Consider the following 25,561-nt stretch of genomic DNA (forward strand, 5'->3'; position numbering starts at 1 on the left):
CGGCAGGGTCTTTCCATCGACAAGCACAAGCTCTCCCCAGTCTGACCCTTCTCAGCTCCAGGACCAGGGCCACACGCATGCGTGCCCCAACAGCCAGATAAAATACAGGACACCTAGTGACACTGGAATTTCACAGATACAGTAATTCATTTTTGCATGGGACACACTTATACTAAAAAATGATTCATCGTTTACCTGACATTGAAGTTGAATCTGGCATCCTGTATTTTTATTTGCTCAAACAGCCAGCCCTGTCTGCCCCTGCATTCCCCACACAGCCAAATCTTTATCTATAGATTAAAACCCTCCCACAGCTTTCTTCAGAATTTAGAATAAAAACTAAGTTCTTTACCAAAGTCTTGAGGGCACTTGATCGGAGAAGGTGGGAGCGCTTGGAGAGGGCCCTCTGCTTGCCTCTCCAAACTCTCTCACCCCCGTCCTTCTTCTCTGCAGACACTCAAGCTCATCCCTACCTCAGGACCTTTGCACTTGCTGTCCCCTCTGTCTAAAATCCTCTTCCTCTCCTTGTCTTCCATATCATTCACATCACAACTCAAAAAGACCTACCCCCCGGCCAACCTAGCTAAAGTAATGCCCCCCTCAATATGCCCTCTGTCACATTACCCAGTCTTACTTTCCTCAGAACCCCTTCATCCAGCCTGAAAGCATTTATCAGTATATTGTCTTTCGTCCTGACTGGCAATGCATGGCACAGAGCAGAGCCCTGTGTCTTTTGTTCAATATCTCCAGAGCACCTAGAACTGAACCTGACATTTAACAGTCTCTCTTTATGTATTTGCTGATGAATAAATGAATGAGTTTCCCATCTGTAAAATGAAATGTCCTTAAATTCCAAATGGTCTTCACTTTCACATGTTCAACTTCTATAGTAAAATGGTGACATTCCTAAACAACCTTTCCTGCACCAAATGCAGACTTTCTCCCATCAGCCAGCAAATACACCTTTTCACCGATTGCATGGTGGTGCTGCCCACCGCTCCAAGTTCAGAGTCATCAGGAGCAGTGTCTTACTCAGTACAAGGTGATAGTGGATGCAGTTACTGGAGTGTGTCATTATATTTTAAACCTATAATTAAAAAAATTTAGTAGAAAGCCAAAAGCCCAAGTGTTGATACGAATGCTATAAAAAGCAGAGATGCCATAAACCTAATTCAACAGTAACAAGATGAAAATCATAAGATAGGCTTAAAGCAAGGACCCTTTAACCTAAGCAAAGCACTTTTTTTGATCTAAGCTGATAGCCTTACTGTGAAGTAAATGCATAAAATTGGAGACCAAGGACAAAATGCTGAATCTATATTGAAAATTATGTCTAAACGGGAAGACACAATTAGAAACGGTACAAATTGTTTAGCTGTCTGGGGATGGAAGCCCTTATCACATTTAACCCTATTTTTGGCTTTCAGGCTCAAAAGAGGAAGAAGGGGCTGCCCGTGGACCATCTGCGGCACAGCCCAAAAGCACCGTGGCCAGGTCCTTAAACAGTAGCCTATGGTAATCCCTCCCGTGACTTTATACTCCTCCTGATCACTGGGAAATCATGGAGTTTCTGAAGAAGAAAAACCTGAAGTTTTAGTTTCAACTCTTCTGAGCTGCTAGGAGAATAAAATATTTTCAGTGGTCGCCCAGGCTCTTTTGTGTTGTTTAGATAGTTGATCTGGAGGCAGGACAGGAAACCACAGGGCACAGGAGAAAGGGAAGTGCCTAAGTCATGGTGTTGGGTGTGGGAGTCCAGAAGCGGACTCCAGCAAGAAGGAAGAAAAGAGATAAAACACACATGTTAAATAGAATCAAGTAGTTCCAGGAAGTCATACTAAATGTTCCCCATTTCAAAATTCTAAATTTTCACAGTTTCTTTAACCATTTTACAGAGGTAGTTGTGAAAAATACAGGCTCATATTTTCTTTAAGAAGAGCATGGAGGGGTGCCTGGGTCGCTCAGTCAGTTAAGCGGCTGCCTTTGGCTCAGGTCATGAGATCAAGGCTCCTGGGATCGAACCCCCGCAGCGGGCTCCTTGCTCAGCAGGGAGCCTGCTTCTCCCTCTCCCACTGTCTGCCACTCCCCCTGCTTGTGCTCTCTCTCTCTCTCTCTCTCTCTCTCTCTCTCGCTCTGTGTCAAATAAATAAATAAAATAAAATCTTTAAAAAGAAGAAGAAAAAGAACATGGAAATGTAGCAAGCCAAAATCTGACATTGGGATCATTTGGAGTTCAGCACATTTTCATGAAAACCTCACTTAAATGGAAGAGGATGAGCACGATACTCTCCACCCTTGGGAATTCAGGGAACAGTGGGAGAAACAGGCACATCAATGGTAGTGCCAATAAGACGTGACAGGTACCACAGCAGACGTATGTTCGACATGCGTCGGGGCCACAGGCCGAAGAAGCGTCAGGGCTGGCTTCACCAATGCACCGGGTGAATACCTCAGTTAGAGCTTGAGTGGACCTTACCACACAATGTTACCTCTCATCGGCCTCTCTGATTGAAACAAAATGTACATATCATGTTCTGGACATGGATGGTGGTGATGGCTCAGGATGAATGTACTTAATGCCACAGTACACTTAAAAATGGTTACGATGGTAAATGTTATGTATATTTTACCACAATTGAAAAAATCAAGAAAAATAAATTCTGATTACCCACCAAAACAAGTATGTATATATAATGAAATGCACAGATCTTAAATGCCGTACGAGATTGATACCGATATATATGTCCACATCCACCTACCCAGCTTCCAAAACAAGATACAAAACATTCCTATCACCTCAGACAGTCCCCTGTGTCCTTTTCTAAGTCACACCCTCCCTGTGAGCTCTGCTTCATGCAAATGAAATCATCCAGTATGTATTTCTTTCTGATGTGTTTCCTTTAACATGTTTGTGAGACTCACCCAGCTCTTGCTTGTGTCAGTATCCTTTTTTTTTTTTTTTGGTCTGAGCACTATCCCATTTTATGAGTCTGCCATTCAAATGTATTGAACCACTCTTCTGATGATGGGAATTCAAGACATTTCCAGGGTTTTGCGGTTTTATAATATATATAATGAAAAATGGTGCTATATACATCCTTGCACGAGTCATTTTGTGGATGTATGTTTTCATTCCTCCTACCTAGGTGTGGAAATGCTAGGTTGTGAGGCAGATGTATTTTGAATTTTATAAGAAGCTGCCAAAGGGTGTCTTGTGGTGGTAGCTGTCCCATTTTTGACTGCAATCTCCCCACATCCTTGTCAGCATTTTGGTATGGTCAGTCTTTTTTTTTTAATGGACACCGACGGCTCACTGAACCACCATGAATGCTACAGAAAGAGGAAAGTACCTCTTAGACAGGGTTACTGGTTTCCCAGAGGGCTGCTCCTTTTCTCTCAGGCAGGAGGTTTCTACCCCGGCTCAGCGGGAGATTAAATGGGGGTTATTTCATTCCTTACCTTTTCAACAAAACGCTTTCACATACCCTTTCAAAATGAATCCTGAGGGGCGCATGGCTGGCTCAGTCAGTTAAGCATGTGCCTTTGGCTCAGGTCATGATCCTGGGTCCTGGGACTGAGTCCGGCATCGGGCTCCCTGCTCATCAGAGAGCCTGCTTCTCCCTCTGCCCCTCCCCCTTGGGCGTGGTCACCCTCTCTCTCTCTCTCAAATAAATAAATGAAATCTTAAAACAATAACAACAACAAAATGAATCCTGATAAGGAATTCTAACATCTGATAAAGGAGCAGCTCTGAGATGGGGTAATTCGCCCTGGGTTCACAGGGCAGACCTCCTCATTCCAGCCCTCTGACTAAACAGGTTCCCCATTTCTGAGCACATCAGTCAACCTGTTGCATGCGGAAAGAGGAAAAAAAAAAAAACCAACTTATTGATTGATGAGTTCTGATGAACTATGCTACGTCATGGTTTTGTATACATACTCCCTCTCACTCACAGGTCCCTTTGACAGAAGTCAAGACCAGTGGGAAAGGGGAGCGAGCCCCTTGCACATGGGAGTCACTCCATGCCTGAATGTGAGGTCCCTGAGTGATGGAAGCTCTGTGGACCCCACACACCTTAAAACACAGCCAAGATATTGCTGTTTCAGTGAATGAGACTGTCCCAGCAGGTTGTGTGTCCCTGTCCCACTCCAGATGCTTCTAAGTGTGTGTGGGAGACAGTGGAACAAGCCCTCTGACCCCAGGAAACTGTCCACCCTCTTAACTGGTGCCCACTGCAGTTGCTTTCCTTGAAGGGCAAACTCCTAGCTAGGGAGCTCTTCTGCACATGTCTCCACACTCCAGGATATATGACATTCAGCTGGAGAATGACCAGGTATTAGCAGCACCACCCTAATTCATTGATCTGAATGTTTTCTTATAGTAGCCCCCAAATTCCATGATGGCTAGATCTAGTGAAATGGTTCTCAACCTTGATACACAAGCAGAATCTCGACAAGAGCTCAAAAAAAGACTGAACTTGGGTTCCCCACTATTCCCATTTAATTGTCTAGGTCCAGCTTGGCATGAGAAGGTTTAAATACCCCCCCACTGATTCCCATGAACAGCCAGGGTTGAGACTAACTACAAAAACCCCACACTACAACTTCACCTGCTTTTGAAAAAGAAAGGCACCATCCAATTGTGTTAGGAACCTTCGCAAATACTGAACTCTATGCCAGGACTGAAATCATTAGCAATGGAAATGCCATGGATGATTTAATTTCAGGTGCCCTGCGGGTTAACTATAACAGTAACGATCCCAAATGGCATTACAATTCCCTGCCCTTATTCAGGAATGGGAATTGGGATTTATCCACTGCCCAATCTGACCCCATACCTGAACTCAAAACAGAAAACAATGCTCAGGAAAGAAAGTAAAGCTCTAATTGATAAACAGAGTCCATAATTGTAATGTATTTACTGGTATGCAGGAGAATTGGCTTTCATATCATATTTTTGCTGCTGTGAACTTTATTTCTGTTCTACAAACCTGATAACCAAAGATAAGGTTACACTATAGCCATAAAAAAAATGGTAGAATTTACAAAGTATTAGCTTTGGGGTACATTTTATGGAAAACAGAATTCACTTATAGTTATCTCAGATTTATCTATTATAAAACTATTGCTATCATTTTCCTTTATTTCAAAAGTCATTCTACCTCGTTGTTTATAATCAACCCTCAGAGAACAAATACTTTTTTTTTTTTAAAGATTTTATTTATTTATTTGAGACAGAATGAGAGAGGGAGAGAGAGCACATGAGAGGGGGGAGGGTCAGAGGGAGAAGCAGGCTCCCCGCTGAGCAGGGAGCCCGATGCGGGACTCGATCCAGGGACTCCAGGATCATGACCTGAGCCGAAGGCAGTCGCTTAACCAACTGAGCCACCCAGGTGCCCAACAAATACTTTTATGACTGATAAAACAATGCCACTTCAAGTTTAAGACCTCAAAATCTATATAAAGGATAAAACACTCTAAATTCTACATAAACAAACAATAAATAGGTAGAAATCACTTTCAAATGGGAGGGTCCCAGTAAACCCCAATGTCCTCAGATTAAACTATCAACACAGAAATAAAAAGAAGCTTCCGAGGAAATAATTTCTCTCCTGACCTTAAAAATAAAAAACTTAGAACAGCAGAAAATTTCCAATCTGTTAATTTCCTGAACCACTGGCAGTCAAAACCAGAAGTAATTCAGTGCATCATTGTTCTCTTGTTACAGTTTACTTCATCTTTTTCAACTTTGTCCCACAAGTCTTGCATGCAGAAGCCTTACCATTTTCACTCTTCCCCACGAGGTCACTTAGTTCTTCTGAAGGCTTGAAAGAAATACCTCAGAGTAGGGCTCTGCTCTTCTATTTGCTCCACTGTGAAGACACCTTCCCATTCATAACAATACAAGACACTTTTTAAATGATGATACATAATCAGTGACTCATGTGACTTTTCAAACCCCAGATGCCCCCTGTGTCTGTTCGGGAATGAATCCGTCACTGCCCTGGGTAGTATATTAACCCAAATCACAGTCCTCATGCCCGTTTTGGCTTTGGCTCTTCTCATCTGTTCGTCTTTGGTTGAGCCAGGAACCCAGATAAGGACTTAGCACGAGCTGTTCGGCTGGGTGCTCCCTCCTTGCTGCCTCCAGCTCAGGTTCAGGAAGGCGCAGTGGTGTTATGGCCCGAAGGTTCTCGAAGGTCCAGCAACAATTCCAAACTGTCAGTCGACGGAGTTTATTTAAGTGTATGCCCTGTGTTTCTTCTGAATCGGCATGAAAAATATTGACGCAAGACTGCCCCGGCAACACCTTCATCCCCACAGAAAACAAGCATAACACGGCACCTTTGGTCAACATCAAGCCTGAGGCTGCCATATTTGGGGACTATTAGTCCAGGGAAATCACCAGAAGTGTTTCCGGTTAGGCCACAAGGTGGACCGAAAAAGGATCCTGGACGAGCCCAAGAATGAGCACAAGGGCTGGCACTGAGATTAAACAGCTCCTTTTCTCTTAAAGTCGATGTCAAAGCACTTCCACTTAAACCGACTTCCTCAAGACAAGAGAAATCTGGGGCTTCCTCAAAGAACCACCTGACACCCCAGCAATGAAAGAAAGCAGAGAGATTCTAATACGTTTTCCTTTTTTAAAGGAAAAGTTGAAGTCTTATCCATTTTTCTTTTAACTCCTTTTCAGAGAGCCACCATTCAGAAACGGAACAAGCCACGTATAAACCATACAGGAGACAGTCCATCATGATGTGCCCAAGGGCTGAGCAAAAGCACTGGCCGTTTCGTTGACACGCCTCCCAGGGAATAAAGCAGCTTCGCTCAGGCACCTAGACCCATTGCCACAAATGCCACAAAGAAAAGCAAAGGGGAATGAGCTGGAGAGAGCTATACAACTCCCCTCACCTGGAAGTCCTTTGCCTATTATCCGACCCATTGCCATTAGTAATCTATTAACTACAGTGTTAACCCTTCAAACTGTGAGGACTTGCAGCAGCATTTCCTGGTTAAGAGTTACCAAGTGTATGATACTGAAGAGTTACTGCTTAGTGGGAAGAAAAATGCAAGCTACGTAAGTAATTAGCAAAAGAAAAATGTGAGCTACATACTGAAGGAAAGGCTTAATCCAGTCATGATTCAGGCTTAGCTATAAAACAAAGTATTTACTTTGCTCTGGCGGAAGAGGAAAATGATTCTTTCCCAGCAAAGGGTGACAACTCTAATTGATTAGACTGAGTTGCCAGCTGAAGTTAATGTGGATAAATTCAGCTGGCTTAATCTTGATCGTGCTTTAAACTCTTGATGTGATGTTTATAAAATTTCAGTGCAATTTCAGCACATTATTTTGCTCTTCGTCTTTTCAAGTGGTGACCATGGTAAAAAAATCACACCAAATTGGCAGAAGTGGGGGCTCTCTCTTGTGCTGACTGGTTTCTAGTGTCTGGGCTTTTGTCTTCTGCAAGACCCAACAGTTAGTTAGACATTAGATTCATGCAGCAGCGGAGTTGAGTTTGACAGCCAAACTTCCTGGGTTCAAGTTCCAGCTCCATCCGGCGGAGCCATGTGACACTGTGGTTAATTAATCTTTATTTGCCTGCAAAAAGGGGATGATAACTGTACCGATTTCAAAAGGTTGTCGTGAGGGTTAAATGGGTAAAAACTTCGCAAGTGTTAATGATGCACAGTGTGTGCTCAAAAAATGTTTGCTGCGTCATTTTTATTAGTAATCTCAGGAGCAAGCATGTTCCTCTGTTTTCATTTAAGTAAATGTATAAAGTCAACTTGATAAACTAAAGTGGACATTACCTTCCACATGTTATAGTCATGACTTTTTAAAAAATAACCTTTCAGGGGGCGCCTGGGTGGCTCAGTTAAGCGTCTGCCTTCAGCTCAGGTCATGATCCCAGGGTCCTGGGATCGAGCCCTGCATCGGGCTCCCTCCTCGGCGGGAAGCCTCTCCCACTCCCCCTGCTTGTATTCCCTCTCTCTCTGTGTCTCTCTCTGTCAAATAAATAAAAAAATCTTAAAAAAAAAAAAAAAACCATGCGGGGAGTCTGCTTCTCCCTCTCCCTCTGCCTTCCCATGCCCTCTCTCTCTCTCTCTCTCTCTGAAATAAATAAAATCCTTAAAAAATAAATAAATAAAAATAACCTTTCAAAGTTAAATACAAGCATACCTCATTTTATTGCACTTTGCTTTTTCTGACAACATTTGCTGATTTCATGCCTCTGTGTCACACTCTGGTAATCCTCACAATATTTTAAACTTTTTCATTATGATTATACCTGTTATGGCAATGAGTGATCAGTGATTATGACTCACTGAAAGCTCTGATGATGGTTAGCATTTTTTAGCAATATTCTTTCACTAAGGTATGTACATTGTTTTTTTAGACATAATGCTATTGCACACCTAATAGACCATAGTATACTGTAGACAGAACTTTTTTATGCACTGGGAAACCATCGCAATTTGCGCTTTATTGCAGTGGTTGGGAACTGAACTTGCAATATCTCCGAGGTATGCCTGCAAAACACACCAGCTTGGGAGTCAAGCTGGCTCAGGTTCCATTTACTTAGTAGCTAAAGGAGCTAATAAGGGTAATTTATTATCTCTGAGCCTTGGTTTCCTTATCAATAACAAGAATATCAATAACACACCTTGTAAGGAATCGGTCACCTAACAGAGGACACATACTCCATAAAATTGCTATTTCTATTATATTTTCTGTGAAAGGTAAATATTGCTTGATACAAAAGTAAAACAAGTCATAACTGTGCTGGCATCATTATAAAACTCTTGCAATTAAGAAAGAAAGTTGCTTTCCCTTCTACACCAAAACCAATCATTCCCAGCTCCTTTTCCTCCCTGATCCTGATAGGTCAGTCTTTTATCTAAAAAAAAAAAAAAATGAATGCAAATTGGATCCTGTGTCTCATCATTAGCTAGTGTTCAGTAAGACCGTCTGGATTTGAAGACGAGGGCCAGAAAGTTCCTTTTGCTCCCTACAGAGACTAAGCAATGCATGGAAAACTTAAGTCATCCTTATCCATCGTTCATCCAAACATTCTTTCCCTTTTGGCAACACACTGTGCTTCTAAGCTTTAACAAACATTTCAAAATGCAGTGCTGGCTCAAGTCCAAGCATGCATCTAAGTTCAGACTGCCATGGCCTTTGCAAAATCTTTTCAGTGATTTACATATAGTTGCACAGAATAAGCTCCCTGAAGACTCTGATGGCCAAAAATGATTATTTTACCAAAGGAAAATCAAATATTAAATATTTGTTATGACTCTATTATGTTTTGAGTATATCCACATAAATGATCACAGCTAAGCTTCCAAAGACCTTCTATAATTAATCGTCACACAACAGATGGTGACATGGAGATGACCAGAAGTCAAGTGCCTTGCCCAAGATTATACCTCCAACAGTGAGAATTTATACCTGCAAATGTAGAGCCAGGTCATGTGACCGGGTCCTCCGTCCACTGTCCCTGCATGACATTACCTCTCACTAAGAAGCATTGGCTCAAATGATCATACTTCACTTGATGCTTTTGAGAGTCTGTGAGAAGCGACTTGTCATGTTCATTCTCTAGGTGGGGGAGCTGGGGCTTCCAGAGACCACCTCCCCACAAAGTAAACCTGGTAGTTAGGAACATCGCCATCACCCTCAGGCAGCAGGGAGGGGTAAGCAGCAGAATGCGGCAGGGCAAAATGCCCAGTTTATCCTCAGAATTTAAAGCTCAGCCTTCCAGGATCCCCTCCCAAATGATTTATGTTCCAGTGTTAATAACACTGCCCTTTACAATCTTGGAGGCTTCTCTTGGAGAGGAACTTTATTTATTTTAGGTTGAAGATCTAAAAGAGAAAAACTACTTTGAGTACCCTTCTTGATAAAAGACAGAATAAAGGTTCCCACCTTGGCAACAATATTGAGCTTTATAGAAACTGCATTATGAATTACACCTAGAAATTCTGCAGTGTTAAATTAATAACACTGGAAACAGCTGAGTCTGGGAAACATCAGAAGCCATGCACAAAATATCATTAAAAACAGTTGCCTGGAATCTATATGAAGAGAAAGTGGATGAGTGGTGGCTACCCAGGGCAAGGAGGATGGGGGGAGGTTCAGGGAAATGGACAGTGACTGCTCGTGGGTACAGGATTTCTCTATGGTGTTATCAAAATGTTCTTAAGTTGATCGTAGCAATGGTTGCTCACTTCTGTGAACGAACTAAAAATCCCTGAATTGCATACCTTAAATGGGGAAGTTATATGGTACATGAATTATATCTCAGTAAGGCCACACTGTAAAAAAGGTCACATACAGTAGGATTCTATTTATATTACATTCTGGAAAAGGCAAAACTATAGTGACAGAGAGCAGACCAACAGTTGCCAGACGCCAGGAGTGAGAGAACCATTCCGCATCCTTATTATGATGGTGGTTGAATGAATCTATACATTTATTTAAAATCACAGAACTGTATAGCAAAATTTTAAAAGTCAGCTTAAACAACAAAAAACTCCAGCTGTTTCTTAAAGTCAAATCTACTTTCATTTAAGTTTTTGTTACTCTTTTAAAAAAATGTTTATTGATCTTAAAAAGTTATTCTGATGGCTTTGAGTGCTGTATCTCTCTACTGAAGGGATTTTGAAATATCTTAGAGTACATATTAAGTAGTACATTTTTTATTAGATGGGGAGAAAGCCAAGGTAGAAAAGGCAAATTTAAGAGAAAGCTGGGGTGGGGGATTACCAGCAGTACTATTGTCATAACTGAGGGTCCCATGCAGTCAAGCCCCTCCTAAACACCACAGGTGAACTTAGAGGTCTGCTCAGCATCTGAGAAGCTTGTTCCTGATCTCAAGGTGTTTTTAATTTGTAAGACGACAAGCATCATGTAACCTATTATTAGAAGGAGAAAAAGTATCTTTTAAGATACAATAGAGAGGACTTCACTTTCCTTAGCCTAAAATCTGGATTTTCATTTAAATGGCATGATAGGAGTCACATGAATCAAAACCAGTGTACTAACATTTGTGCCTCATCTCCTTGTCGGGAGGAAATAGGCCAACGCCGCTCCAAATGTCAATCAGAGGGTTTGCATGGAGGGAGAGCCTGCATGGAATCCACTCTCTGGCCAGGGCACGGGTCTCCACCGAGCTACCCACACCCATGATTTCACTGGGGTCCTGCGACCAGGGCTTTTAAGTTGAGGTGAGGGAGCCTGAGGATGGGCCTCGACCAAATTTGGCAAGACTTTTATCCCCTCTGTTTCTTTATCCATAAAACTAGCTTTTTTTTTTTTAATTTTTTCAACTGCTTTACTTCTCATGCTTAAGGACAGCCTAAATAATAAAAGAAAATGTTTTCCCTTTGCCTTTTGCCTGAAAAGAAAGAAAAGGCTAGGGGTACGGAAGCTGAACCCCAAACAATAGCCACAAGTGTGTGGCCAGTGAGATTTCGCCCAGGACTTTCAGGTATGTTACCTCATTTCAGCCTTGCAACAATGGGCTGGAGTAGGAGACAAGCATGTCATTACCGACTTGGGAATGGAAAGGAACTTCATCTCCTCCTGCCCTGAGCCTAGAGCATGACACACGTGGACTGGAACCCAAGTCCTGATTCTTGAATCTATGAGACCATGGCATTACACTGCTCCTCAGACACCCCAAAGTGCATGCCGTGGCCACCCCATTCCTCACAAGTGACCGTACTTCCACTGGTTTTTCACTTGCATAAGGAAGGGATCCTGCTAAGTTGTTTCTCCGCTTTTTCTTTTTTATCCTCACCTGAGGAACACGCTTCTTCACCCCGAAATGGCCCTGCTGTGGTCAGGCTCCTTGGCCTAGCCCTGCCCTCCCTCCATTTCCAGGCTTCAGTCCTTCTTCAATCTTCTGTAGCACCCACAGCTGCCAAGAGCTGTACGTGGTGAGGACACAGAGAGGCCACGCTCCGGCGCTGTGGCCAGGGGCCGGGGGCTGCAGGCAGTCCAACCGTGGGCTCCTCCTGTCCTCCCGGCATGTGGTTCCTCCGGGCCTTGACCTGGACCACAACCTGTGACTTTCTCACAGGAGGACCTCACCTCAGTGCTCCCTGCCTGTGTGTGCTCTTCCTATTTCAGATGAGCGAGAAACTTGTACTCCTCGTTCTACTTTTTCAAGTATTTTTACTTCCTCAGTCCATATGGCACAATTCTGCTTCTGAGCGCAAAACGGATGGGACTGCAGGTCGTATGCATACATATTCATGAGTGCTGAGTGTCCAAGAAATGTTTTCGGAATGGTGAATAAACGAAGCATTACTTCATGGATTAATAAATTCCACAGGTCAAATCATGGATTTCTCTCCCCTCCAAGAAAAATAAATGTCAAAACTACGTGAGGCAGAACAGTCAGTAATAAGGGTACTGTGTGCCTTCACATCGGAAAAGGGAGTCCTATTTTACTGAGGAATAGCATCACTGAATTCCCAAAACTAGTTAGTCCTTTCAAAAGTCTGGGCACGGGCAGCTTTGTGGCGCATAGCAGGATGTTTGATTACATGAGGGTCACTGGAAACCACCTTTATCACACCCGCGTTTATATATTTGCATTTATAAATTGACTTAGCTATGCAGAGATGGGCAGAAAAGCAAGCTGTATGTGGCTAGGGCTGCCTAATTTTACTAACTAATGGTTGAATAAAAAACGTATTTAAATGAGGCTCTGATCAAACTCCCCTGTGAGAATTTTAGCAGCTGAATAGCCAGGGTCTAAAACAGGACAAGGACTTGCTCTCCGATTGAACTGCAGTCATTCCGCACACAGGGGAGAGGCCAGGGCCTGCCAAACCCACAGCTTGAAAATCTGTTTATCTGCCAAACCAAATGGCTTTGTACTGCTTTTCAGTTTCCTACACCTTATTGTTAAAAAAGCCGACACTGGAAACTAAATTAAAGCTAGGAGCAGGATGAGAGATGCCTTTGAGGGAAGCGAGTATTGTTTGGGGGTGCATAGGGAGACGCTGGGTTGAGCACCGTTCTGCTTTTTGAGCTGGGGTGTGGGGGTGGTTACCTGAGGGTTGGCTTTAAGCTGCTCTGCTACATGTATGTTATACTTCAATTAAAAGAAAAAGACCATTCCTGCCTGGGAGAAACTTTTTAAAAAGCTCCCCTTCAAGCCTATGAGGAAAAACTCCATCAGCAATATTCTTCCCTGCAATTTGGAATCGGTGAGTACGTGGCTAGGAAACACAGCATTCTCAAATCAGAAAGCACCTTTTAGAGCCATCTAGTCGGACCTGTTCTAAAAGGTCCTATGAGGGGCGCCTGGGTGGCTCAGTCGGTGAAGCGTCTGCCTTCGGCTCAGGTCATGATCCCAGGGTCCTGGGATCAAGCCCCCATTGGGCTCCCTGCTCAGCAGGGAGCCTGCTTCTCCCTCTCCCTCTTCCCCTCCCCCCGATTGTGCTTTCTCTCTCTTTCTCAAATAAATAAAATTTTAATATATATATATATATATATATATATATACACACATAAGGTCTTGTGAGAGAATCGCTCAGCATATGCCTGCAAACTTCGAGGGATGGAGAAGGCCCACTTCTCACCCTGGCCAGGTCCCCAGCAGACTTTTGATTGTTCAAAACCTCCTCCTTACCCTCTAATCCAGCCCCTGCCTTTATAAAATTCTCCACTCTCATACCCTCTCACACACACCACAGCCACTTCCATATCTTGTCAGCCATCAAGCCACATGGCCCTGTATTAAATACAAGTTGAAGACCCTGTCTTCTCCCCTCAAAAGAAGTGAACACCGGCCATCGTGGTGGGCAAATCTCCACTCAGAATAAGGACAATCTATCAGACTCAATGAAATATCCTCTAGACCACCCTCATTATTTGTTTACATTTCTGTTTGCCTAGCAACTTTTCTAAAATCCTTTTTTTTAGGGGCGTCTGGTGGCTCAGTCAGATAAGCGTCTACCTTCCGTTCCGGCCATGATCCAGGAGTCCCAGGATCAAGCCCCGTGTTGGGCTCCCCGCTCAACAGGGAGTGTGCTTCTCCCTCTGACCCTCCCCCCTCTTGTGCTCGCTTTCTCTCACTCTCACTCAAATAAATAAATAAAAATCTTTAAAAGAATAAAAAGTCATTTTTTAAATTGTGATAAAATACACAAAACATTTACATCTTAACCATCTTGTGTTACTATCACCACCATCCACCTCCAGAACTCTTTTCATCTTGCAAAACTCAAACTCTATACCTGTTAAGCATGTACTCCCATGTCCCCCTCCCCCAGCCCCTGACAACCACCATTCCACTTTCTGTCTCTATGAATCTGACTTCTCCAAGAGCACCTCAGGTAAGTGAAATCATACTGTACAGTTGTTCCCTGACCTAGGATGATCTGACCTATGATTTTTTGACTTTATGATGGTGCAAAAGTGATATGCAATCAGTAGAAACCATACTTGGAATCATGAACTGGGATCATTTCACAGGCTAGCAATGTGCAGTACATTATTCAATACATTACATGAGATATTCAACACCTTATTATAAAATAGTCTTTGTGTTAGATGATGTCGGACAACCTAAATGTTCTGAGCACATTTCAGGTAGGCGAGGCTAAGCTCTGATGTTCAGTAGGTTTAGGCGTATGAAATGCATGGGTTTATTTGGATGTAACTCCAACATAAGTCAGGGAAGAGCTGTCTGTGTCCTTTCATGACTGGCTTATTTCTCTTACCATACTGTTCTCCGAAGGTTCATCCACCTTTCAGCATGTGTCAAAATGTTCTTCCTTTTTAAGGTTGAATAATATATTTCCAGTGTCCGTACATCCCACATTTTGTGTGTCCACTTGATGGACATTTGGGTTGCCTCCACCTCTCAGCTCTTGTGAATAATGCTGCTATGAACATGGGTGTACACATAATCCATTGGAACCCTGCTTTCAATTTTGGGGGGTATAGACTAACACAGAATTACTGGATCATACGGTAATTCTATGTTTAATTTTTTGAGGAACTCCACCATGCTTTCCACAGCGGCTGCACTGATTCACATTCCCACCAGCAGTGCATAAGAGTTCCAGTTTTTCCACATCCTTGCCAACACTTGTTATCTTCTGGTTTCTGTTTTTGTTGTTTTGTTGTTTTGATAGTAACTAGATAATTTCTTTTGATAGCAACGATTACATGACAACCACCGACTACGTGCTTCACGTGTAGCTGGTTCTGAATCCACTGCATCTTGGAATCCTCACAACCAGGGGGGACCCTGGGGCTAACAAGGCCAGCATCTTGTCAGAAAGCTAGGAAAGGACAGAACTGGAATTTGAGCCCAAAGGTGATAATTACACATCCTGTGTTCTATCCACCTCATATGCTGCCTTCTTTCTTCCCAAAGATATTGGTTTCTGGGCACTGATTAAGGTGCCCAGGGAACTCCTGAGCAAGGTTCCTGTCCTGCCTTCTGGCATATTAATTTGTCAGCCTTGTGATCAGTGTACCAGCCAGAGAGAAAAGAGTACAAGAAACTCTTCCAGGATAGGAATCTCACACGTCCAATGTTTGTTTCCCCCAGAGCACCCAACATATGATACTCAATAAACATACATTTGAAAAAGAAATTATAGTTATGGAAACCCAGTAATCCCGAATAATCCCACACCAGTCTGTGTGACTGGAGAAAAAAAGAATACAGAGTGGACAACCACATACTGTGCACATTACAAATTTAGTAATCAAGATAACTTACAATATTTTTCTTCTAATTTCTTGACTCTCACATGAGGTTTTTTTTTTGTTTCTTTATTCCTCATTTATCTCTCACTTCAATTCTCTTCGCCCCTTCCACTCCTTTTCTATTTATATGTTGGGACCATCTATGGAACATTACTTTGCTTTTCTGACTATTGTCCAACCCAAAGTACAGCCATTTATGAACCAATCACTGGCAAGAGTAGGAGCCTCTGACCAGTTAGGGCCACCCTATCAATGGGGACGGAGAAAACTTCTGCTGAACCTTCCATGGAGAAGATGGATCCTGAAATAATCTGGGTTCTGTTAGGAAGAGAGTGATGGTGATGGGTGGACAGGCAATTAATAATGTCCCTCCACATCCCAAAGTGAGAGCCACAGCTTCAAATATGTCAAAACAGTGCCAGGGGGCAGAAGTAGAAGCAGAAGGCAGAAATTACGGAAATGAAATATTGTAGGATGATAGAATAAGCTTTCTAATATCCACAGCTGTCCAAAAATGAAATGGGCCACTTTGAGCACCCTATCCTGGTGTTTCTCACGATGTGGCCTCCACCACCTGCATTAGGATAACCTGGGAAGAAACTAACATTTGAGACCCAATGTTCAAGGGAAAGTGACTACCTGCAAAGGTTTATGTTAAGACACACCACCAGAATCTCCTCCTTCTACAAGGTTCTATGATTCAAATATCAAATACCAAGGCAGATAGGCGATGTCAAGAGCCCAAGGGTTGATACTTGACACCAGACGGGCCATGTCATTTGTTTAATCGGATGTATAGTCCTATCTTTGCTAAAGACTTATAACTATAGCAACAATGTAACATTTGAGAGTCATTCACTAAAGTGTTCAGAAATTTTTTTTTACTAGACTCTAGAAAGATTATCCATTTGTAAACGAATTTAAGGAAAATTACAATTTTCATTTAGTGGTTATATTAATTCATTTAAAACTTTAAAAATAACTGAAAACCATAACGTAAAAGATACACAGGCAGTTAGGAGATTTAACTTGTTAGAATTTCTTTTTTATATACATTTTAATCCATTAAATTTGAAACAATTCAAAAAGTCAGTGTAGCCCACTGTCCAGAGAGACAACAACCAGGGTTTTGTTTAGAGAGACAAAAACCAACTCTTACAGTGCTCATTTGATTATATTGATGACCATAAACTCCATATTAAAATTTCATTTGAAGCCAGGGACTGTGTCTATTATGGTATTTGTCTGTCACTCTCTCATGAAGCCTCTCATTATTTAAGGATGCAGTCCCCTTTTATTCTGTGCCTACTGTGTACCAGAAACAACATTAGGAAATTATAGGTTAGCTCTGTCAATCACCACCACAAACTTCGGTATTACTAAATGGTGAGGCTAAGTAACTTGCCTAAAGTTATAAGCAGGGGAACCAAAACAGGAACTCAGATCTGCTTAACTTGGAAGCCCACTTTCTTTTTACCATTTTATATTATCTCCCCTCAAATTTAAAAGTAATAATCCCTCAAAGGCATTGAATACAACAGATGATCAGTATGACATATCTGATTATTCAATATAGTTGCTGGCATCATTGCCAAATTATGCCATTTTGACCAAATACTGCCATTCCTAGTTATAGTAATTCTTTTGATAAACTTATATATATATATATATATATATATATATATATATATATATATATATATATATATCATAACATGATCCCAATACCAAGCTGCTGCTTTACAACATATTCTCCTTTAAAATACCACAGAAACTTAGACCTCAACTCCAAATTAATTTCTTACTTCTTCCAACAGTGCTACCATCATCAAGAATATTTAGATAAATGTTTGGGCAAGATGACCATTTAGGACAGTGATCAAGTACCTACGTGCTAGTGACTACAAGGTTAAGCCTTCTGATGTCATGTAAAACAACAACAAATGTTACATTTCAGCCCCAAATTAATCTCTGTTAGCTCCGGGGTTAATCATCCACCTAATTCAGAGCAGTTAATGAGTGCTCACTGTCTCTTTATCATTTGGCAGCACCATATGGAGCCAAGAGTCTAGGCAGTAAGTTGATTGTGATGGAAAAAAAACTTTCTCACTAAAAGGCTCCAATGATTCTCCCTTTTACACAGTGAAATCCAACATTTAGTATTCTGGGCAATGGTCCTCCACACTAACCACCACGTCACTAGAACAAGTTCTTGGGCCTTGGAATGATTCCTGCACAAGGTACTCAAAAAATAAGCTCCATACTAAATATAACTAAATATAACTAAACATAAGAAGTGGATGTTCCTTTAAGAAAATGTTATACCTGGGGCACCTGGGTGGCTCAGTCGGTTAGGTGTCTGCCTTCAGCTCAGGTCGTGATCTAGGGATCTTGGGATCGAGCCCCACCTCAGGCTCCCTGCTGAGCCCGCTTCTCCCTCTCCCTCTACTCCACTACTCCCGTGCATTCTCTGTCTCAAATAAATAAATAAAATCTTAAAAGAGAAAGAAAATGTTACATCTATTTACCACATTCATAGTGCGTGAGTTCCTCCAGGGGCAGGTCTGCTTACAATTATATCCACACAAGCGCCATAATGGCCACTTTTGCCCCAATGTCTTCTGATTGCTCCTCCCTTCCCCCTGCACTCACACTGGCTTCGTGTCATTGCTCATTTTACTGCTATTTTCAAATCATACAAGTGATTCTCTTTTTAAAAAAATAAAGATGGGGGCGCCTGGGTAGCTCAGTTAGTTAAGTGGCTGCCTTCGGCTCAGGTCATAAACCCAGGATCCTGGGGTCTTGGGGGCAAGCCCTCCATCAGGCTCCCTGCTCCCTCTCTCTGCTCCTGCCCCCACTCGTGCTGTCTCTCTCTCTCTCTCTCTCTCTCTCTCTCGATCTCTAAAATAAATAAATAAAAATCTTTAAAAAAATAAAAATTTAAAAAATTTAAAAAATAAAAAAATAAAGATGTACAAAAGCAAAAAAACAGCATTCACCTGTAACCCAGAAATAATCACTATTAAAACTTCAGTATCAAAATTACTGATAGGCATAGCTTACAGATTATGTGTCCCACCAATGCATATTTTATTTCAGAAATAGCATCATATGTTACCTACACATTTGTGTTAAGCCTTTTATTTTTTTTTATTTTGTGAATTTATTTTTATTTTATTTTTTTAATTTTAATTCCAGTAGAGTTAACATACAGGGTTAGTTTCTGGTGTACAATATAGTGATTCAACTTTTTAAAAACATCTTTCATTTTAGTAATGTAATTTAATATTGTGTTTAAAGATATCTACAAGGTGTTCCATTGTATGGATGTATCTTAATTGGTATTTGCTTAATAATTAATAAGGCTCTTATCGGACTGGAGCTTGTGGAATTGCTGGGCTCCCCCATGGGCTTTAAACTCTGATCGATCCCACCATGCTGCTGGTCTCAAAGGAACTGCTCTGGGTCACACTACCCAATGAGCTGGAAGGAGGCGTTCTTTCACCAAATTGTGTTTCTTTCTTTCTCTTTTCTTTTTTGCATACAGATAGATGTGCATTCAGGCCCAAGGTAAAACCTGTTTTTTGATGTGGGGTGTGGTCAAAGAAGCATGAAAGTCACCGTTCTATCCCCCAAAATTAATTAGAGGCTAGAACTTAAGTAATTTTTTTTTAAAGATTTTTATTTATTTATTTGTCAGAGAGAGAGAGAGCACAAGCAGGGGGAGCAGCAGAGGCAGAGGGAGAAGCAGGCTCCTCACTGAGCAAGGAGCCCGATGCGGGGCTCAATCCCAGGACCCTGGGATCATGACCTGAGCCGAAGGCAGACGCTTAACGACTGAGCCACCCAGGCATCCCTAGAACTTAAGTAATTTTAAAAAATAGAACTGAACCATTCTCACGAGATTAAGAAAATATTATATTGCCTGAACATTAAAAAATTTCAAAACACCCACTTAGATTTTCATAATAGTTTCCATGATGGTGAATATCAAAAGGTACATCTTTCTGATGCTGAAAAATCAAGCATGGCCAACGTGGGCTTCGCCATAGAAGGCTCTCCGGTGATGGCTACGTTCATTCTTTTCCTCCCTCCCCCTCTCTCAGGGGCAAACTGAAAATGAACAGAGCAGAAGGTGGTGGCAAGAACTCTGAGGAAAAAGCCTTGGTGGGTGGCAAGGAAGGTGGGGCTGCAGGCAAATGACTGGGTCTGGGGCCTTCGAAGCAGGAGGAAGTATCACTTCCTTGCCGGCCCCCTCCCTCGGGCCTCCTGTCAGGTCGCTGGCTACAGTTCTGCTCTCCGTGACACAGCTTCCCCGTGGAAAGCAGAAGTGGTCCTCCCTCTCCAGAGGGTCTCTCTGAGACGATCTTCTCTGTTCCCCTCACCCCCGTGGGGGTTAACATTTACAGGAAGAGCAGAGGCACCCAGAAGGCCCCAAAGCCAAGAAGACATCATTGTTTCAGTTGGAGGTAAATTGGACGCGGACCCATCTCGCCCGTCTCACTGTGTATTCTCACCGGCGCTGAAAAGTGGGCCACGGAAGTCGTGACAGTTCCCCACCAGATGCCGTACCACCAGAGAGAGGAAGGAGGACTGGAGAGGCGCGTTGGCAAAGAGCTTTCAATCAGCACGGCTTGGGATCAATACAGTGAGTTTCGATGTTCCCAGAAGGGTGGGAGTGTGGGCAGACCCTGTATTATTTGACTTGCCTAAGGTGTGAACTGTCAAAAGGAGATGAGACAGATTTAAAAGACCCTCTGGGCTACAGGAAATGGAGACCTCTGCCCAGTGTTCTACGACCCAATGGGGGCACAGCCTAGAGCGTTAAGAAACACCCGCTCAGATGGATTCTGTAAAGGTATCCCCATTCATATCATTTTACGGGACATCATTTATATAAGTCAGCATCATAAGAAATGGACAGTTACAACGACATGAACCAATAATCTCTTCCCATAAATGCTCAGCTCCTATCGTGTCGACTCATGGTTTGTGGACCTTGTAAGGGGGGTGGGCAGAGAGCTGACCAGAGGGGCCAGAGAAGGGAGATTGGCAATATGTGAAGGTTAACAAAGAAGGTCAAATGATCAAACTTTGGAAGAGTTCTGTGCAAACAAAAATGACATCCTGATGGCAAATAGAACTTTCAAGAAATAGTTTTTGTGGCAAATAAGGAACGTGGGCAACTCATTAAGTACTAAGGGAAAGTGAAGCACAGAACAAGATTGAGGAAAAAGTCCAAGAATGAAGAACAAAGGCTATATTCTCGGGCCCTGCAAGTTGGCAGCATGGATGCACCTTTTTAACACATCATCCCAAGTCATTATTTGAACTTGCTAAATTACGCGAGACAGCCCTTCCAGCTAACTTAAGCCAAAGATATCCAAAAGAAGGTCCAAGTCTGGAAACAGGGCTGTTCCAAAAATTCTAATTCCTCAACTGGCAGATTCCCATACATTGTCTACACTTGGGCTTCTCCCCTAAATGGGAACTTACTCAAAATAAATTTCAGAAATGATGATAGAGTCAACTCAACATTTCACAATTTAAGTATCAGGAAACTGGACATCTGTAAGAAATCTTTCAGTAGTTCTGACTGGAAAAAAAAAAAAAAAACTTCCTCTTTGTCACCAATCTTTAAAGATGGTAGGCAGTGTGTGTCCATTGTAAAAGTGTGGGCTTCGAAGGGCGCCTGGCTCGTAGCTGGTGCTCAGTAAAGGAGTGCATGTTTAATGAGCATCTGGTCCTGTCTCCCTCCTTTATATTTTCACCTCAAATGATGCTCTCACTGTTACAACAACCACACAAGGAGGCTTGTAGGGTTCATGGGAGGCCCCTCCAGCAGCGGCTGGAGGCAATCCTTTGGTAAAGTATTACCTGGTTACTTCTGTATTAACCAATAAGCCCGACAGCCCCCAAGGCGGTCTCTCAAGCTGCTTGGGCAACAGCCAATATAAGTGTCACCTTGGCAGTTATGCTCCCCAAGCAGGAAGCAGTGCTGGAAGGCACAGAAACTCACCTCCCTGAATATGCCTGGAGTGCTCTGCTTGATGGTACAATTACCAAGTGATAGAAGAAAATTACCTTGTGGTTCCCTGTTTAAAAATGTTTATTAAGTGATCATTCCTTTGCTTTTATGAAATTGAGTACCTACTACAGGCGTAAAGGCAGAAAAGTGGGGAATGCTCTAAAGTCAGAGCCAGAAAACATACCTACTCTGCCCAGTGGTGCCACGTAACCAGGTCTGTAACCTTGGACATGACACCAAACCTCTTTTTTTTGAACCTGGCCCTGCCTACCCTGGGATCCATGAGAGGTTCAAATGAAATCAGAGCTCAGAAAGGCTTCTGACTCTGGAATCAGCAATTCTCAGGAATCGCTTCCGACAAGCAAAAGGTGTGAGCACAGTCATTGCCAGGTAAAGCCCAAAAGAGATCTGAGGCCACCTTTGTCATCAATGAGTCATTGGTCAGTGTCCCAACTAATGATTGTAGTGACCTTTCAATGTTAATACTGTCCATGCCTGAGGACATGGCGGTCATTGGGATCAGCAGTGTGCGCGAGATGTAACAACTTTTCATACTGTAGACATGTACACACTGTATTCTTATTTATACTGATTTAAATTTCTATGGGTTTGTTTATGGATTTTATTGTTTAATGTTGTTAAATTACAACTCTGCATATTCATTTGAACCAACTGACATCTCAGATGTTTTGGTGATTTATTTTTGAAAACAAATATAATGGAACTAAGGGGCTTAGAGAGTCATTGATTCACAAACCTGTGGACCACTTTTCTGCTAAAAGAAACGCCCTTGGGGGTCAGGGCATATTGCAAAGTCTCCATATATCTTGGCAACATCTATGACTCCTAGATAAAGTGGGTCTTTTTGACGGGACGAACTACCTTTGCAAGCTACATCTCATCACTCCAAGTCAAGCCCTTGCTCCGAGGGATACAGCAGAGTAACCTATCCTGCGTAGAGATTCCCACTTAGAACACTGCCCCCGGGATAACTAGACAGTCAAAAATTCCCGTTGTAGAAACCAGGACAGAGAGAGCCAGCAGGCTTCAGATGCCTTAGGAACCAGCCTTGTTCCTTGGCCTTGCACAGAGCCAAACTCAGAGCCAACCTTCATTCCCTCTTCCAAGTAATCTTGACTGTGTGACAAGCACTGGGGCTAGAGTTTTGGACAAGACAGAGCTGTTTTCACAGAGCTTTTCATTGCAGTGGTGAATATAGACTAGACACACACGGACAAATCAGAAAATAACTGGTTGCTGCTATGAAGGAAATGTTGGCTGAATAAAGGGCCCAAGTCATTAACCCAATTTATTCCGTATCACAGCTCTGGTCAATGATGGGAGAGACCCAAACTTAGCTTTTCCAGCTCCTGTTTTCTCTTTCCTTACATGGGCTGACCTCTCCCCTTCACCCAGGAAGAGGGTTTTACCCCACTCTGCATCCAAAGAGGCCCGGTCACCAAAAGTCCCTTGGGATCAAATTAAATTTCTTCAAGCCTCAAGACATTTATCTCCTTACCTCCAAAGGAAAACCCAGGACTAACTGGATCCCCCCCTTTTCCAGCACAGTTTACCTTACTTAGGAAGGGCTGCTGGGGGTTTAGGAAATTCCTATACTCCTTCAGTGCCTGATCCCCTTAGCTTTTACCTATGCAGGGACAACAGGCTTGCCCTCCTAAACCCTACAGGCAGCGTGGGGGGCAGCCAACAAATCAGAAGTAAGCCAAAATCCGTATTAGCTCGTGCTTAGGGTGAGTGAGATTCCCAGACCCTAGCTTTGCAGACAGCAAATCTCTGGTGTATTTATTAAGCAGCTTTACTAAGAAGGTCAGATGGCTGAATCACACATGTAGTCTCAGGTTTAAAATCAACAAATTGCAAAGAACCAGGGAACCCTGTCTTAATGGATAGAATTATTTGCAGTAAATAATAACAGCGCCAGTTACGGAATGCCTCATGAATGCGCTTGGGGCTTTACGTGCAATAAATAGCTCAGAAGGTAAACATGTTCTCTCTGAGATGAAAAAACCCACAAAAGTAATTTCAATAATAGGCCCAAGTTGACACGCAGCTAGGAAACTGCAAGGCCCGGATTCAACTGGGGTTTCTGGCAAAGAAGCTGAGTGGGTTTGGGATAATTCAAACACACACACACACACACCACACACACACACACACACACACACACACACCACACACCACACACACCACACACACACACCACACACACCACACACACACACACACACCACACACACCACACACACACACACCACACACACACACCACACACACCACACACACACACCACACACACCACACACACACACACACACACACACACACACACGGAAACACAACCAGACGACCACGTCAGCTATTAGTAGGAACGTTACAAATGCACAGCTTGGAGAAGCCGCACTCGGCCAAGATAACGCAGGAAAGCGAGAACTGACGCTTACACCCTTCCCCCAGGGCGAAGGAAAGGCAACCCCTGAATTCTTAAAATAACTCTCGCTTCCTCTCCGCGGGCGGAGGCACGGGACTGCTCCTCCGCAGGCCGGGAGGCGCCGGGCGCAGCGGGAGGGTGCGCACGAGCCTCTGCCGCAGCCCCTCGACGTCACGCTCCCGCCCGGGGCTCCCGAGGAGCGCAGCTGTCCGCGGGCCTGGCTGGCAGCCCCGGCCGAGCCCTATCCCTCACCTCGGGGAGCCCGGGGCCCAGCGGGGAGACCGGATTGTGCAACCCGAGGAGTCCCCGCCAGGATCCCCGCCGCGCGCCCGCTCTGCGCGGAGAAGGGCTTCCCCGAGGCGCACCGAGAGTGGCCCGAGCGGGAAGCGCATCCAGCCCTCGGATCGGCGCCAGAGGGACCCGCGGCGCGCCCGCCTCCGCGCCCACACCTCCCACCGCCCCCCTGCGCGCCGCCGCGGGGAGGACACCTGCCGAGCTGCCCGCCCCCGCGTCCCCTGCTCCCCAGGGCCCGGCCACCCACAGGCTGGAGGCACCTGGGTGCCCTCACCGCCGGGGCCCCCGCCCGTGCGGCCAGGAGGCGGCGCGCGCCCGCGCCCGCGGCCACCCCCAGCCCCCGGCCCAGGGCCGGCCGGGCACCCGGGACTCGGGCCAGTGGCACAGCCGCGGCCCCGGCCCGGCCCGCCCCGGCGCCCGCGCCCACCCCCGCGCTCGCGCCTGGGACTCACCAGCTCCCGGTGAAAGTTGCGGGGCGGCGGCGGCTGCGGCGGCGCTCCACGGTGACTCGAGTTCAGAGCGGGGGGCGCGACGGGGCGGCCCAGAGGGGCCCGCGCAGGGCAGGCTGCGGGCTCTGGGCCCGGGGTGGCGCGGCCGCCCCTCCTGCCGCGGGCTGGAGGCTGCAGCGCGTCGGGCCCGGAGGCGCCACGGCAGGGGAGCGAGAGGCGGACGGCCCGGAGCGGCGGGAGAGGAACTGGCTGTCGCTGGGCTCGGCCGAGAGGTCCCAGCTACTTCCTGGTGCTCGGATTTGCATACTGCGCCGGGAGGGCGGGGAAGTGACCGTTTGGCCCCTGCCCAAGGTTTGGGTCTTTGGTGTGGCCGTCGCGCGAGCTTTGAAGGCAGAGAAACTTAGCCTCTCAGCGTGCCGCTCGCGAATGTGGAGCCGCTGGGGCCCGACATCCTCCTGTGACGGGGGCAGAAGGGTCTTCCAGGGAGATCCTCTGGAGCCTGGACGTGGGAGCCTGGCAACGAAACCTCTCGCGTCTCCTTTGCTTCTTCACCATCGTACTCCCTATAAGGTGTTAGGAAGTGGGGTGCCCCTGGCAGC

General features: G+C 44.4%; 1 protein-coding gene across 2 annotated transcripts in view; it reads right to left on the reverse strand.

Moving 5' to 3' along the window:
* Positions 1-25,181, reverse strand: part of LYN (LYN proto-oncogene, Src family tyrosine kinase) — a 114,924-nt gene extending 89,743 nt beyond the window's left edge. The window contains exon 1 of one of the 2 annotated variants that reach the window (XM_036106088.2): positions 24,966-25,181. The gene's annotated coding sequence lies outside the window, so the exon portion shown is untranslated. The remainder of the gene's footprint in view (positions 1-24,965) is intronic. The other variant, XM_036106090.2, reaches the window with a different exon arrangement.
* Between the last annotated feature and the right edge of the window lie 380 nt (positions 25,182-25,561).

The sequence above is a fragment of the Halichoerus grypus genome, chromosome 5 (genome assembly GCF_964656455.1).
Source record: "Halichoerus grypus chromosome 5, mHalGry1.hap1.1, whole genome shotgun sequence".
Lineage (NCBI taxonomy): Eukaryota > Metazoa > Chordata > Mammalia > Carnivora > Phocidae > Halichoerus > Halichoerus grypus.